Here is a 16,967-nt window from a genome sequence, read left to right on the forward strand (position 1 = left end):
ATCAGACTCTTCTTATTTATCTGTGAGTCTTCCTATGACTAGTTGAAGATTTGATTAGGGAAGGATCCACTTCCTAGTTCACATAGTTGTTGGCTGTATTTTTTCCTCACAAATTGTTGGATTCAGGACCTCAGTTATTCTCTGGCTGTTGGCCAGAGACCACACTCAGTTTCTGGCCACATTAGTCCTCTCCCGCATGGCAGCTTGCTTCACCAAAGCATGCAAGATGAGGAGGCAGTGAAGAAATTCTGCCTATTGGAAAGTCAGCCTTTGAAACCTAATCATGACAGTGATACCCATCACTTTTGCAGTACTTTATTGGTCTGAAGCAATTCAGTATATATGTACAGCAAAAACTGAGAATATGTTATATTTTTATTCCATCCTATATAATTTTTAAAAACTTTTCCTTATAAATAACATAATCTTCTCAAGAGTCCTTATTTTTCTATGCCTGCATTATAGCAAGAGGAATTAGAGTATTAATTCCTTTTCCCTACAAAGCACAGAACTCTCACCCACTTTCTTGTTATGGACATATAGTATTATCTTTACTTTCTTGATGGAAACAGAGACCTAGTGAGTCAAGGGCCTGAACCAGAGCCACATGGTGAGGAAGGGAACAGGAATTCCTATTTAGAGTTTGGAGTCCAAGGCTGGCTGGCTAACCTAAACAGCACAGATAGACACTCAGCAAAGCTGGTGTTTGCTTCTGACAGCAAGAAGTGTGTTGGGGGGAGAAACTGAACCTGTACAATCCCTGCTTCTTCTTTGGAGCTTCTGATGACTTTTCCTTCGTATTTAATGCCTGGAGAACTTGAAATGAGCTCAGATCTTCCATACCAGGCCCTCCTTTTTCCTCTGGCAGGAAGGGTGTCTGCTCACCCTCCCACACCTCCTACCCCCACTCTAGCTCCCTTTCAGCAAAAGTGTGGCTCTGCATTTTGTCCCACAGCCTGATCCCCAGAAGATGTATCATTACTCTAAAACAAAAAGTTACTACCAGCCTATTGCAAATCCTATAGCAACCCACCTTATCCCTAGCCAAACAAAACAGAAAGTGTATTAGAAAACAGTAGGCACTCTTGCCTGCACACTCAGAAGAAATGGGGAGGACAGTCTGTTTTCAAACATCCAACTTGGGCACTGCAGAGGGTATGATCTCATCTAAATGGTCTCAATTTAACATGTGACAGGATGGAAATTCAGAAGATTCTTTTCATTTCCCAAAGACATACTTATTCTTTTGGGACACATTCATGGTTTGCTTTTCCATAATCATTTCTGACGTATTACTTATCAGACTCCAAGTTCCCTCAAAGAAGGGAATTAAATAGTCAGTCTCCATTAGAAATGCTCTGAACGACCAAACAATTTTAAGAGCCTTACTCTAGGTGGCACAAAAAAGAGACATGTTGTAGAATCAGTTCCACAGTTTAGAAATATCACAAACTCTAATTATTAACAGAACTGAGTACATGAATAAGGCAATGATTACAAATCATTATCTGTATAAAATAAATCTACATAAACTTGCATAGAGATAGCATCTTTTACTAACAAGAAAAGAGTAGTTCTGTTCATGTATGTGCCAACATACACGCACAAAGAACCAAACACTCACAGACTTCAAGTGGATTGAACAAAAGCTCTCTATAGAAGCTCTGCAACATACTTTTGCACTGGCATCTCTAAATTAAAACTGTGGTTTTCTGTGGATACCATCTAGTGGCTCAGAAATGAGGTATCAACCAAAAAAAATCGTATAAAAGTCACGCCAAGAAATAGAGAGCACTTCATCCCTGGTATGTTCTAAAGCCTCCAATCTCTCTTTACCCACATCACCCTTTTCTGCACCAGGAAGAAATAGATAAAAACTGTAGTGCTGTTCCCACTCTTCTCTTAGTAGCTCCTTTTATAAGACAGCAGCTCCTCCCACACTATGTAATCTATATCAAGGCTGATTGCAGCCCAGCTCTCCTGATATTGCTGGGAACATTTGTAGGGTCTAGATAAGAAGGGAGTCTTTCTGATGTTATCTTCTCAGTGAGGCCAGCTTTGCAACACTTACCCTAAAACTGCAATACTGGCACATTTTTGATCCCCTTATTTTGCTCTTCACTTTCTTTTTTCCCATAGTACTCATAGCCTTCTAATAAACCATGAAGCTGGGAAGAAAATGCCACCCCAATGCTTGCAGTTTTGGTATAAGGATTATTTTGAGCTGAAGGCAATTTTAAGAAGAAAGAAACATAAGAAAATCTCTCTGTCCTCCCACTATTTGCCTTAACAGGGCATACATTTGCAAAGATGTCTCCCCTCCCTTCTCTACCAGGAAGGACAGAAGTTAATCACCAGAGATAATGCTATACTCCTCTCAGCCCAGAGACAGCACCAGAGGAACTTACCTAACAAACTTCACTAATTAGCCTTTATCTTTCATTAGTTATCCTTTATATTTATCTTCTGACTGTTTGCTACCCTAAATCTCAAAGTCCTTTTCTTTTGTCTTGTCACTTCCCCAAAAAGTATTGTTCCTTACTAAGATACTATACAAGCCTGAGTTCTAACTATCCCTTTGAGTTACTCATCAACAAATACTTCCATGTATATGTGTGATGCACATTTTCATAAGCTTCTGTTTATTTTTTCCTCTTCTTAATCTGTCTTCTGTCAGTCTAATTTATAAAACCCCGCCCAGTGAACCCAAGATGGATAGAAGATAAAGAAATTTTAAAAATTTCCTTCAGTTGCATAATGAACTTATTTATTAGATTTATTATATATTGTTTCTCTTTCCTGCTAGAATCTAAGACTCACATGGGCAAGGCTCTTGGTTTGTTTTGTTCAGTCATATATCCCAGTGCTTAAAACAGTGCCTGGAAAAGTTATCACTCAATAAATGCTTGTTGAAGGAAAGATGATTTAAAAATGACTTATATTTAGCAGTGCTTATCTGTTAGCCTCTGGTTTGAAAGTAAGCCTCAAAGTCTTGGGTAAAGAAGTCACAATGCTGTGATTCCAACTCACAGCTCAAGTATCTGGATAAGGATTGTGAATTCTTTGATGGGGTAAGCCCAGTAGATTCTCTCAAAGTTCAAAAGCCACATTTTATGGGAAGAAAAATCATTTGATGTAGATGGTCTGGGACTTTTTATTAAGTGCTGACAGCTAACAACACTCAGCCTGTGACTTATTCAGAGAGCTGGACGTGGCTGACACCAATAACGTGTACTTCACATTACCCAGTGCTGACTTTCCATCCACACCTGAGGGCCACTTGAATATCCCCAGTCATCATCTCCCCTCACTGAGTTGCCTCTTTGGTCTTAAGGCAAGTGGGATCTAGTACTGGTTAGTAATCCTGCTCTTTGAATCTTCAGTTGAAGGTAAAAGCCACGTACTTTATGACCAACTATGCATAAAGGTGCTCAGCTCCAATGATGGCTTTCCAGCCAGAAAACAGCTTTCCTTGTGGAACTAGAGGGCTATCTCTGTCCTAGGAGAAAGAAGGTGACCTACTCAATCACTATGCAATGATTAATTCTCAGTAGTTTCCCCTTAGTCTTCCTGTCAGAATATGTGCCAAAAATTGAAGGTAGTCCTTATATACCTTAGATGAGCTAATTTCTTTTATTAGTTCCAAAACCTACTGGTTTCCTGATCCTTTCTTTTGCTTTGTTGAAAAACAAAACCAAAAACCACCCTACCCTCATTTGTATGTACTTTCAACTGAAAGACCCAATAGCTTATTTTTCTCCTTTCAGAAGTGCTTCATGGGTGTGAATAAATCGGAGCTCGGATCTGACCTTTATCTTTACAGTATAACATGAGCACAATAATAATTTATAGGGCTCAGTCCTAAGTGTGACATTTCAATGAGCCTGGTAAATATCATTACCTGAAGCCAGCAACCCACCAGGATACAGACTGAGAGGCAGGTGGGTGAGGGCATTTTCCAGAGAGGAATCATTAATATGATGGTAGATACAGTCTTGAAATCAGCAAGAGCTATGTTAGTTAAAAATTGACAGTAAGGTAAAAACAAAACCAAAGGGAGAAAAAATAAAGGGGGGCTTTCATTTAGTTGAAAAACATAAAAAGAATCCCTAGCCCTTGCTATGCAGGTTGATGGACTGCTGAACATCCAGATGTGTGAATAATTGCTCAGGTCTTCCTTTTCTCTCTGTGCTTGCAGAGGGAAGATCAAGGTCACACATGCTATGAATGAAAGAGAATCCCCCAGGGGGTTGGGGTTAGGAAAATGAGAAACTGGGAAGGAAAAAACAAGGAAATGGTCTGATAGTTCTATCTTCAAAGGCCAACCAACATGTAAATCATGAAAGGTCTTTGGCTTCCAATCTCACTGTTCTGGGAAGGCAAAGCTATCAAATATCCTTTCTTCCTACTTTCCCAAATTCCCAAAGCTACTTATGTCTGACTTTTATAGACAACATCCCTTATGACGTGACCCCAGGATTTCATGAGCTGCCCGACAGGGCAGGTCACTCAAGGGTGTTTTCTATCTTCCCCTTCTCTGAAAATGGAAGCTTCTAGACTTGTGAGAGACTGTAGGCATCCCTCAGCCTGGTTGTTGCCCCTCAGATTCTTTTTCACGTGAAAGGAAGTGTAGATACCTTTCAGCTAGTGGAGAATATTTAACTGTGGCATGATATATATGCTTCTTCCCATATTTGCCTATTTGCATTATTCTATTGCAAGAGGCACATTGTCACTCCCACATTTCCCATTTCTTGTCAGTTTTTCCTGTCCCCAGTGTAGAATGGCATTTCTCTCTGTATTGCATCAAAGTGATGTACAGAAAGCAATTTCTCAAAAAATTAAAAACAAATGCTGAAAACAACAACCCACAATATGTTCCACTAGAATTTTATGCTTTAATAAGGAAATCACTCTCCTAGGGACGAAAGCCATCCTTGTGTTGTAGAGAAACCCCCTTGGTTCAGAGGTTTCTCCTCTAAGTTAGCTCTGACTCCCACTACACTTTCAAATCTCAGACTTTAGTAGGCTTCAGCAATATCTTGACAAAGTTCTCCTTTGTATGGGAAGGAAAAGTTTGGTTTTGTGAAATACGTTCATACCCTCATCTTGCCCATAACCAACAGATTAAATACACACACATATCACTTGCTGAGAGTTCCAGCTGTTTAGATTTTCACCCAAACATGTGAATAAAAACCGCAGGCAAAACAAGTACTGTCTCTCATACCTTTTATGGATTAACAAATAGCCCTTACCCTGCTGATGCCCGTTCTTAATTGGACTGTGCTGTGAGGAGCAATTAAGCCTAAATGGCCACTTGCTGAGAGCTGGAGAAAGAAATGCCACAGCTTGAGGCATCTGCATTCTCCAAATAGAGCACATATGCTTTACTTTGGTGCCCATTAAAAAAAAAAAAAAAAAAAAATGTACTTTTTAGTCTTTTAGTCCTTTTAGAAGTGAAAAGGGACCATTGTTTCATGCAGTAGGTGGAAATTATTCAAGGAAATTTTTTAGGGATAAAATAATTCTCGCAACTTTTGTTCAGATAGAAGATTCGAGGATGAAAGAGCTTTGTTCTTCCATGAAAGAAGGAAGGAACTAACTTCAAGTGAGGCCTCTTCCCTCCCTCCACTCCATGGCACGTCTCCATCGCATGTGCAGAGGACAGATTAGAACCGACAAAGTGAAGCAGACAATGAGACAATCCCCTGGACACACACCATCACCTGAAAGGCAAGGAATGAATAAAAAGAAGTTTTATTAAAGAATTTTCAGAGGCCTTATTTTTTTATGAGTTTTTACTCTTAAAAGTGGAGGAGAGGAAGAATATGGAGATTAAGAGAGAACTGGCCTATCCCTTTCAGCCCAGAAAGGCAACTTCAAGCAGCCCCCAAGACATTCTTCTACTATGCAGACATATGCATTATTGGCCTTGGTTACTGATACTTTTGGGAGCCTGCAAAATCACTGAAAATAGAGATTGATAGAAGAGTTTGGGTTTATTTAGAGGCACTTGGGAGCACTAGTAAAGAGTAACTCACTGAAGAGCCAGAGATAAGAATTTGTAAATAAACTTAACAAAAAGGCAGGGAGGGCTGGGCATCATTGGAAAAGTATGAAAGAATCTCTTGGGACTTTTTGATGCTCGTGGACAGCTACGTTTAAACTTTCTGATGCTAAGTGTCAGTCTTCTCCCAAATGGGAAAATCCTTCAGAGGAGGATCTATGGCAGCTCCATTTTCAGGAGACTCTTCTTAAGGGTAGGTGATGGTTCTTTTTTGTGGCTTTTGATAGTTCAGATGGTTTCAACTGAAAGTAATTTGAATTTCAACTGAAATCACTTTGGTGAGTTCTTGAGTTCTTAATCCCTTCCTGGATTTTAGCCACATCCCCGGCCTTTACCCACTAGACACCAATAGAAACATCTTCCATCTCCAGCAGGAAATCAGAAATGTCCTCAGACAGGGCCAAGTGCCCCAGGGAAGGTGGGTGAAAATCGCCTCAAGGTGAAACCAGTTACTCTTAAGATTAAAAAAAAAATAGAATTAAGGGGGAAAAAACACTGATGGATTGAAAGCATAATTTTTAACCATACAATTAAATTTTGAAGTGTATTTATTTACTCCTTGCCATGAAAGATTTTTTAAAATTGGCAATTTCTTCCACATTTCCTCCTTCCATCTCCTGATATTGGTTAGCCTTGATTTTTATGTTTTAAAAATTTAAAGCACATTTTATTCTGTAGCCAAAATTCTGATAATTAGTAAACTATTAAAATAAATCCACATTTCACCCTATGTCCTGTACCACAGCTTCTCCATTCTTTCCTGAGTTCATGAAGTAGATGTACAATAGAAATCTTCCAGAATTGGAGATAAAGCCTCCAAATTGAACAGAAAGTACCCCAACATTCTAGAGACAAGTACTAAGGAATCCCAGACACACTCTACAGAACTTTCAAGATGCGTGGCAGTTCCAGCCCTGCTATCACCTCCACTCCAGCCTACATATGCAGAAGATAATAACTGAGAGAAGATTATGGGGTAGTAAGAAGAGTTGTGCTGTGCTACTCCTCCTCTGCACTTCCCCACAAACACAGCAAGATGAAACAAAGGATGATGTAAGAATCATTGGTAGAAATTTGTGGTGCCTGAAAAAAATCTGAGACAGGCCACTCATTTGTCTTTGAGCAACTTGCTGATCTTCTACTCTGTGGATAGCTGAGACTGACCAAAAATAATAAAATAAAAAATAAAATAAAATAAAATAAAATAAGCAAAAAAAACAAACTGGAGAAAGAAAGTAAGGCAGACAGTGCAAAGTTGGTGGAGCAGCATGTACTCCAGATGTTTCATGACCAGATGCATGAGTTTCCTGAGGGTTGGGTGCCCACAAGCTAGCTTGGTTGAGCTGTCTTATTAGTATGGCATCTAAGGAGACAGCCTCCCAGGCAAGAGAATCTCAGTGGGGAGACAGACTCTGGAGTAGACTTAGGCAGGTAGGAGCTGGGTTGGAGTCAAAGAGGTCTTACCTTTGGTCTTACTGATTACCAAAGCACCAGTTGCTTGTCTAGGAAGAAAGTGGTACTGGAAGGACCCCAAAGAATTCAAACGTGCCCCTCCTAAGAACACCTCCATGTGGATTTCTGTCAGGCAGAGTGCATGAGAAGCAGTAACACTCTAAAATAAACACCAAAGCTACCACCTAAGTGCTGTTCACCCCTTTTTACCCGTCTCTCCTCTCCCCACAGTGTACCAGAGAAGAAAAGGACTCAGAAAAAGGAGGGTATGTGGAGGAGACAAGGGAAGGCAGAGAGAAGAAGGAAGGACACCCCTGTAGTGGAGGAAATATCTTTGTTCCTCCACCATCTTAGGTTTAGTGGCTGGAACCCACAAATGGAACTGATCAAAGACAAATTGACAAGTGAAAAAAGTTTTAATTATGTACTACATGTAGAACCTGCAAAGTAAAATGTGGCTCAAGGTGGCCAGATGATTACATACTATCTTATGCTAAACAAAAAATAAGGGGTTTTGAGCATCTTTGATGGGGAGGAGTTATAGGAGCATGACTGAGGCATAGGGACTCAAGAGCAGCTGGTCCTTGGGGTCCCAAATGCACCAGGTTCAGCCACCTGCTGCGATAAAATTCAGAGGTGGAGAAATGAGCGGTGGTGAAATAAGAAAGGAATGTATTCCAGTGAAGCTGTCACCAGGAAGATAGCCGACTAAGGTCTCAAAGACTGTTTCTCAAGTGCTGAAAATACCTCTAGGCTTATACTGCAGGTGGGCAGCATAGGTCAGGTTGATCATTGTCTTGGGGTCAATCACATGGGGTCTTGCTGTCGTCAGGGCAGTCCTTGTTGCTTGAGGAAGTATTTTCAGTTCCCATCACGGGATGCTTTGACCTCCTGGCCAGCAAGGTCTTTTGCCTGAGTTAAGAGATAAGCTGGAAAGAAGAACTTAATCAATTAGAATGTACAGACTGAGGTCAAAATGAAGGGAGTTGAGGTCCTCTTTCAGAAGGAAATGTATGATTAATAAGGTTTGTTGTGTTATGCAGATTGAACACAGGTGATAAGAGCTATGTCTGGAAGTAGCTCTCTTCCTGGCATAGAGACATCTTTATGAATGGAAATTTCCTTTTTAAGTATAAATTTATTTTACCAAAGGGAAAATTTGGGCTGTTTTTAGATAGTTAAGGGGAAGTAAAGAGTTTTTCCTAGTCTACTTGTGCTCAGTTGTATTTCACTTGAAGTAACTCATAGGCCAGCAGGACATATTTGAGAGTGGTGTACTCTGGTACCCCTCATCTGCCATAGATGCCCAACCTTGGAGTGAAAAGAAAATAAGAGTTAAATTGAATAGGAGATAGAAGAAGCTTTGTTGGAGTCTAAATACTTGAAATTACTAGAAAAGTGATGAGATCAAGCTGAGATAACAAGAAAGGAGGATTTGACTGGGATGGTTTGAAAACTAGAGATTGTGAATAAAGATTTTCAATTTGCATATTTAAAGATCAACCCTGTTTAATAAGCTGATAGAAGTTGTTTTGAATCATCTCTTGGTCCATTGGATTTATTTTTTCCAAGGACTCCTATTTACTGTATTGCTTACATTATTAAGAATATCTATGGCCTTTAGACTTGAATTTGCAGTTAATAAACTATTTAGTAACACTTTGTTTTATTCAGAATTTTGTTGGCATTCCTTCACCATCTTTTGGCATTGAGCATTGCTGTGAAGAAGTCTGAAGTCAGGCAGATATTCCCGTTTGTGACTTAATTTCTTTTCTTCATGTCCACATAAATCTTTCTTTACCTCATATTCAGTGACTTTTTAAGGATATGGCTTGGTGTTGACTGTGTTGTGCCAAACTTTACTGGATCATGCTGTTATTCTTCAGTATGCTGATTCAAGCTTTAATTGATGGAAACTGTTTTCTTTTATATTACTGAAATCATTTCTGTTCCATCTGTTCTGTTCTCTTTTTCAGAAATGTCAATTAGTATATATTGGATCTCCTTTGTTTTTCTTCCATATCCAGTACGTTGTCTATAATCTTTTTTTATGCTATTGTTTTTTTCTATTTCATTCTGGGTGATGTTGTCAAACCTGTATGTATGTGTATATATATATATATATATACACACACACACACACACAACTGTGTTTTCAGTCACATTTGTTCTTTCTTGTTTTTTTCTCTCATACTTCTCTTAGTTCATTTCTCATCCTTTTCTGTTGCCTTTTCATTTTTTCTGAACCTTTCTCTTTCTTCTTTGAAATATTTTCCTCTGACTTTAATTTTTGTCATGGGAAACATCTTTGAGACTCTGGGAACAGTTTCTCTGGACCCTTTCTCCAGTTCTATAGGCAACTCTTCTTATAACATGTTTTACATGAACTTTCTAAAAATTTTTCTCTATTTCCCAATCCACTCTCATTATTATTATTATTATTATTATTATTATTATTATTATTATTATTTCAGGGTCTGTCCATAGGGCTCCATTCTGATTATTTCTCATCTTTGAATCTTTGAATAGTTTGCTGTTTCTGTATGAAAACATCACATGCAATTTTACTAAGAAAATGTATGAATCACACACACCAAATCTTTATTTCCTGTGCTTTGGAACACTTCTCCTCTTAGCTTTAGGCAGACAGGAACTTCCATTGCACATTGCTCTCTTCTTAAACCTTAACTTTGAGATCTTCCCTCAACCTGGAGTTTAGAGCATTCATAGAAGGTCTTTTTTTTTTTTTTAAGATTTTATTTATTCATGAGAGAGAGAGAGAGACAGGCAGAGAGACAGGCAGAGGGAGAAGCAGGCTCCATGCAGGGAGTCCGACGTGGGACTCGATCCCGGAACTACAGGATCACGCCCTGGGCTGACGGCAGTGCTAAACCGCTGAGCCACCCAGGCTTCCCGAGGTCTTTAAAGAGAATACTGAGGACTCTATTTGTGGGTGACTAACCTAAAAGTCAAGGCACATAACACAGAAGTATGAAGGTAGTGGAAACAATTACTATAGCCCATTATTTTTTCTACGGGCTCCTGTCTACTGTATTACTTACATTATTGAGAATACCTATGGGCTTTAGACTTGAACTTGCAGTTAATAAGTTGCATTCTTAACAGAATTCAGCAACACACAAAGCTATCTTTACCCAGTTTTAGCTCCTCTTTTTTAGGAGTAAAAAAGTGCAAAATCAGACTAACCCTGAGAAATTCATATGTGCCGATAATACTCTGTCCACATCAACTAGTATCTGAGATTGGAGGAGTGAGAGCAGTATCCCTGTATGAGATCTGGAAGATAACCATACTAGGAGGTGCCTGGGTGGCTCAGTCAGTTAAGTGATTGACTCTTGATCTCTGCTTAGCTCATGATCTCAGAGTCATGGGATCGAGCCCTGTGTTGAGTTCTATGCTGGATATGAAGTCTGCTTGGGCTTCTCTCTCTCCTTCTCCTTCTGCCCCTTCCCCACTTTGTGCTCACACACTTTCTAAATAAATAAATAAAATCTTAAAAAAAAAAAAAAAAAGATAACCACACTAGACCCCTCTGCATACTACATTACAGGCACTTTGCTCAACATTGGCTATTGCAATTCAAACTAGGTGGAATTTTACCATGGCCAGCTTGTACTGCCAACAGTTACACTCCAGAAAGGGGAACATGGAGGAAAAAGGATTATATGCCATGCTTCTCATGGTTAGTTTTTCAGTTCATCAATGCATTGGTATTGTAGAAGGTGAAAAAAGTATTACAACTTTCTCACTAGAAGTAAAACATTTGAGTTATTGAATGGCCTTTCCCATCAAACATAAAAAAAAAAAAAAAAAAAACTCCTAGAAGGCTGAGTGGAAAAGGGCAAAGACCATTGAGTGCAGCCCTTTAATTGACCAATAAGCAGAGCAAAAGTAAGAACCTCTACTGACTGATCCCCAAGTATCCTTCCACCACTTCAGATGCTACTCCTCCCCACAGAAAATATATGAATAGAGAAAGGGAACAAAAAACCATCCTTTTTAAATAATAGGAAAATACATTAGCAGAGAAGCCACACACAGTTCTTAGTAAGAGAAAGCTCATTCCAGTGCGACTTGCATCAATCAGGTGTCTTTTATAAGAGTTGTTTTGCTTTGTTTTGTTTTTTGCTTATATTTAAAATCTAAATTGATGATAAATTTTGGTTAAAGATGAGTGAATATAAAGGATAAATTTGTCTCATCCAAATTTGCTGACCCTTTCCCCCATTCTCTCCAGGAACTCTGAGTTAAGAACCTTAGTTAACTTTTAAAACCACCAGTTTCAATTTGGAATGCTGGGAATGTATCTTTTTGTAGAAACATGCTGTTAGAGATTTCTCAGGTAGCTGGGGCAAGAGTTAATCACTACCCAGAAGAAGCAGGAAGAGCCTGATTGGACTTTCCAGGAGGCCAGGGGTGGGCTTTCTAGAAGTGGAATTTCTAGGGCAAGAACTAGGAATGGAAAGATTGCAGCAGTGACCCAAAAGTGAAGAAAGATCCTGGGCTTGCAGAATGTCCTTGTGATAAGATTCCTTCTGCTCCTACTTCCTTCCCTTTTTTCTCTGTTTCTCTTGTATTAAAAAGGAATAGAATAGCAAAGTCCTTTTAGAATCATTCAAAAGAAGTGGCATGAAACACAGACAATAATTTGATCAGGGTTTTATATTATGGTGAAATTTAAAATTACAAAATTCTACCATATGATTGAAATGTCTATCAACGAGTCAATGATGATGAGTAGAGATAGCAAAGACACAACAAAGATCACATTGCCAAATAATACTGACATACATCAGAGATCTTACCAAGTTCCATGCTTTGCCAACAGTTTCAAAGATACAAGTAATGGAGAGATATAAGTACAAATGGGAGGGGTCCAGAACCCCTAGTCACACTCCCTCAGTCCTTACCTTCCTGTGTCAGAGGTTCTCTGGCCCAAGATAATAGATAAGGTCACTGAGAGAGACATGCAGCCACCTTACCCTTACCCTCCTACTTACCCAGAAGGAGCTGCTTAGTTCTGGAAACATCTGAAACATCTCCATTTTATACTCAGATATTTACATAATTTACATGATGTTTTCCAGAGAGCTTTGCCCTATAAATCCATAGATTCCAGATTTGTTTACCCAAGAAATTCTAGACTGCAAAGTACATTCTGCTAAAAGCACTCCATGGGTAAGGACACTCCTGCCAACAAAAATAATTTCATTTGTCAGGAGAACTATCATTAGTGTGTTTACAAGATTAGACTAGTTTACATGCCATCTTTCTTATTTAGGAAAGCACACCTCCTCTCCCCCAGTAAATGGAAAGAGTGGATCACTCTGCCACTTCCAGAGTATATTATGCTATATCCAGGTACTTTATGGAATCATAAAAGTTTATATTGACAGAGGAAAGGACTTCTGATATATTGATCAATGACAAGAGGATAAGCTTAGTATTTCCATCATCACCTCAACTGTGCAGAGATCTAACAGAATAACTAAAAGATAAAAAAAAAAACAAAAAAAAAACAAGAAACTAAAAAGATTTTAGTGTAATGATTATTTCTGGGTCCACAAGTTGAAGATGATGATTTTGTCATTTATATTTTCAGTTTTCCACAAGAATTTTGTATTACTTTCATCAGCTATTTTTTTCTATTTTAAATTAAAGCATGGGAAAATACAAGTAGCACATTGGACAGAACATAGAATTTGAAAGTAAACTGATTTGGATTCAAACTCTGGCTTGACTGCTCACTGTTATGAGATCTTGAGCAAATTCGCCTGTTTCTTCAGCTGTAAAGTGAGAAAAATAACACTCACCCTCAGGGTTGTTGTGAATTATAAGTAGGTATATCATCCACAATATTATCCACCTCCTTAGACACCGTCTGCTTGCTAGCTTCCTGTGGAGGGCTAACCAATCACTGGTTCTGGGAGGGCCTCCTCCTTGGCTACCTCTACAACAGTTGGGCCAGCCAGCCACATGCCCGAAGTTGCTCACTCTTCCTGCCAGTTCCAGATTTGAATGAAACAAAACACAAGGCCTAGGATCTTGCATTCTGGCAGCTACCAAAGTATGCACAAATTAACTCTCCATTGGACAAATGTTAGCCAGTAGAAAAAGAGGTAAGAGGGATCTAGGAAAATTCATCACCCCACCTTCTGCACTCTAATCAACTGCTTTGAGACATAGTTTCTCTATAGTCTTTCCAGAAAAGCCCCAGTAGTTTTGCAAACACACCTGCTAAGTGGCCTGCCCAATCTTTCTGTGCTCCTTACAAAGCACAAGTCAGTGCATAACTTTGCAATGCTTCCCATCTTGTCTGGCCTTTACTTTGTCCTCACTTTTGCTGCTCTGGGTTTATACCTCAAAATAAATTATCAGTACTTTATTCCCTCCTTAGCCTCTGTTCTGCTTTCTGGGAAACCTAATCTAAGATAGCAGATAATTTAAATAAGACCCTCAATGTATAACAAGCCCTCGAAAATACTTTGTATATGTATAAACATATGAGGAGTGTGGGTGGGTGTGTGTGCATGAGCACACATGCACTGGATAATACATGAGATATTTTTGTTGTATTTTTTAGGACTTTAAAATGCCACTGTACGATAAAAAAAATTTTTTTTTGTTCTCATTCCCACCTCCTGTCCCATTCCTTCCTATAAACAAAGCAGAAGCCCAACATACTCATTTTAGCCAACAGTGAGATTGCTTTCATACTATGAATTATTGTTGACAAATATAAATTACATGCCCATTGTATAAGTGAGTCAGGATGATATCTGGCTAAAAGCACAAACTTTAACATAAAACAGACTTGAATCAGAATCCTAGTTCTATATGATCTGAAAACTTTCTCCTCCTCTAAAAACTTGTGAAATCTCTTCTTGCGGTTTTGAGTTAAATAATGACCGTAAGGTTTTTAGCGCAGAATTTGTACATAAGTTAGATTAATATTATTGTTTTATTATGGTGACTGTAAAATGCCATTTATAATATAGCAAGCCATAATAACATTTAAAAATGTGTTAATGAATAAGAGGATGAAAATAGAGAGTAATGCAATCATATGTTAATTATGTTCTAATGCTATGTATAATCCAGGGAGGATCCGCAATTCTGAGGCACATGTCAGAACTGTCATTAATCAGAAGTGTGGCTTCCTGATTGATCAGCAATGCCCAAACATGGAGAAGCAGGGTGACCAGGGGAAGCTGGACAAGGCAGCCAGGGGCCTTAAGACTTCTACCCAGAACTATGCCTGGTACTCTGAAAACAGCTGTGGAGGCTGGTGGAGAGAACAGAATCCATCACTCTCCCCTGAAATCTCAGGGATCTAGCTAAGTTTATTGTGGTCCCAGTGCTAGTTTTGCAATGCAGTGTCAGGGAAATGGAGATAGCAATCCACTCTTTAAGAGAAGCCACCATTCCAGAGCTCAGAGGTGTTCTATAATGCTTCTCTAGCCTACCAGTCAGCATGTCTTAAGCAGCATATCTCATTACAGATGTTAGTGGCCTGGACTGCTAAGATACCTTCTTGACTTGTCTGGATTAACTCAAGGTAGGGCTGAATTTACTGGTGGAAGCCAGGTCTGAGAACTGAGAGCCACAGAGGGTGATGGATAGGCCTTTGTCAGGAAAGAGAAGCCAGAGCAGTTACTGTAAAGTGTGAAGAAGGCCTAAGGCCGCAACATACCCATGACCAACTCATACTAAGAAACCTGTGCACCTTGTACAAGAGGTACAAGATCTGCAAGATGGGAGCAGATCTAAGCAACACGCCCTGAGCTTGGCCTCCAAGGACCTTGGGTCCTTGCCCATGCTAGTGCCAACTTTCTGCAGGGACATCTTAAAACCAAATCTTTGAATTCTTGTTCTAAATAAATCTCTTAAGAAATCATGTCCTAGATTACCTGCCCCCCTGCTTTTCTAAGTAAAGATTCTCTGGGATTCCTTATCTTTTTCATGCAGAAGCAGTATACTGTGGAACAAAACTTGAGCCTCCCTTCCACTTCCAACAAATACTTCAAAACTCAGTATCATTTGCATCTTTTCACATCAGGATATCATCCATCTCATGGCTTAACATGATGAGATGATGCTGGAGGACATTATTATTTTATGTTTCTATTCTGAGAAAGATGTCTCTCTTCAACTTAACTACTAGCTGACAAAAATAATGTTGAACATCTGCAAGAGATAAAACAACTTGAATCCAATTTCCTTTCACATAGATTAAGAGCCCCATTCTCCTGTCACTTATGTAGCATATAACTCAATTTTTTGCAATATTTAAATGAGAGGCTAGTTTTTCAGGTCTGTCATGTGGATGACATAAATTTTTTATTTTGTCCCTTCCACTGATGTAGCAGATATATGAGATCCTGTCAGAATGTGGCAGCTCAGAAAAGAAAAGGAGAATCACACACTAAAAGACAGAAAGACAATAAAAGGGAGAGGCTCTAAGAAAATCTATTCTTTTAAGAATACAAATAAGTAAGTCATACAAAGAGATATGTTCCTTCAGGAAATGCAGGTTTGTTATGGAGCCTGAGTCACCTGCATGGATCAAGCAGAACATGGCCTATAATTTGTGATTAATTTGGCAGTCAAGATACCTTAGCAGATATATAACAATTATGACTAAAGCAAAAAGTGGTTTAAAGTCCGGGGGTCATTTTGGTTTCAGGTAATGATCAATTAAGGACTTATCCAAAGTCTACTTCTTAATGTCTTTGGCTCCATTTCTTTTGTGTTGGTTTCATTCTCAAACTTTCTCCAAATGGGGAAAAGTTGCCTCCAACAGCTCAGGCTTATATAACTAGTTGATTAAGGAGAGTCAACTTGTTGGGCTATTTTCTGGGTCATTACAAAAACATAAAACACTGTAGATATTTAAAGCAGAAGGAACTTAATTCAGGAAATTGGTCACATGGATGATGGAAGAAATGAGAATCAAAAAGGAGGTGATCAAAAAATTAGAAATAACAGGAAGCCACTACCACTCTTGGGACTGGTGGGACAAAGGAAGAAGGTGGTGGTATTGGAACCCACCAATAGGGTAGAACTAGAAGAATTTAGAACTATGACAAGTCTGCCAAACAAAAAATAGAGTCATTGAGAAGAAATAGCCACTGATGGAAACATTGCCAACAGTAGAAGGGAAAGGCAAAATTAGCCTGGCTTCTTCCACTTGGTCTCCCATCTCTTGTCAGTGTCCCCCACTGGAAAAACCTAGCTCGAAGCCAGTTGGCAAGGCAGAGTGGGATATATACTTGCCAACGATAGAGAGCAGGGCAAGAGTAAGAGAATATATCTGCAAGCAAGCCTAAAAGTGACCATCACAGAATTTAAGCATAAAATACATTTCTCTGTCATAATCACCTTCAACCATCATCTGTTGAATCTCCCTTTCCTGACCCATAAA

General features: G+C 39.1%; 3 long non-coding RNA genes across 48 annotated transcripts in view; 2 read left to right on the forward strand and 1 right to left on the reverse strand.

The window, feature by feature from the left end:
* Nucleotides 1-9,420, forward strand: part of LOC125753892 (uncharacterized) — a 21,274-nt gene extending 11,854 nt beyond the window's left edge. The window contains exons 2-3 of the long non-coding RNA XR_007406671.1: nt 5,549-7,123; nt 7,754-9,420. This is a non-coding gene — a long non-coding RNA (uncharacterized LOC125753892). The remainder of the gene's footprint in view (nt 1-5,548; nt 7,124-7,753) is intronic.
* Nucleotides 1-16,967, forward strand: part of LOC112660539 (uncharacterized) — a 270,043-nt gene that overhangs the window by 98,951 nt on the left and 154,125 nt on the right. The gene's annotated exons all lie outside the window — the stretch shown is intronic.
* Nucleotides 427-16,967, reverse strand: part of LOC112660541 (uncharacterized) — a 35,061-nt gene continuing 18,520 nt past the window's right edge. Inside the window, exons 5-6 of one of the 3 annotated variants that reach the window (XR_003137036.3) lie at nt 8,270-8,451; nt 427-5,729 (exon numbers count right to left, since the gene is read on the reverse strand). This is a non-coding gene — a long non-coding RNA (uncharacterized LOC112660541). The remainder of the gene's footprint in view (nt 5,730-8,269; nt 8,452-16,967) is intronic. The other 2 variants (XR_003137039.3, XR_003137038.3) reach the window with 2 other exon arrangements.

The sequence above is a fragment of the Canis lupus genome, chromosome 2, assembly GCF_003254725.2.
Source record: "Canis lupus dingo isolate Sandy chromosome 2, ASM325472v2, whole genome shotgun sequence".
NCBI lineage: Eukaryota > Metazoa > Chordata > Mammalia > Carnivora > Canidae > Canis > Canis lupus.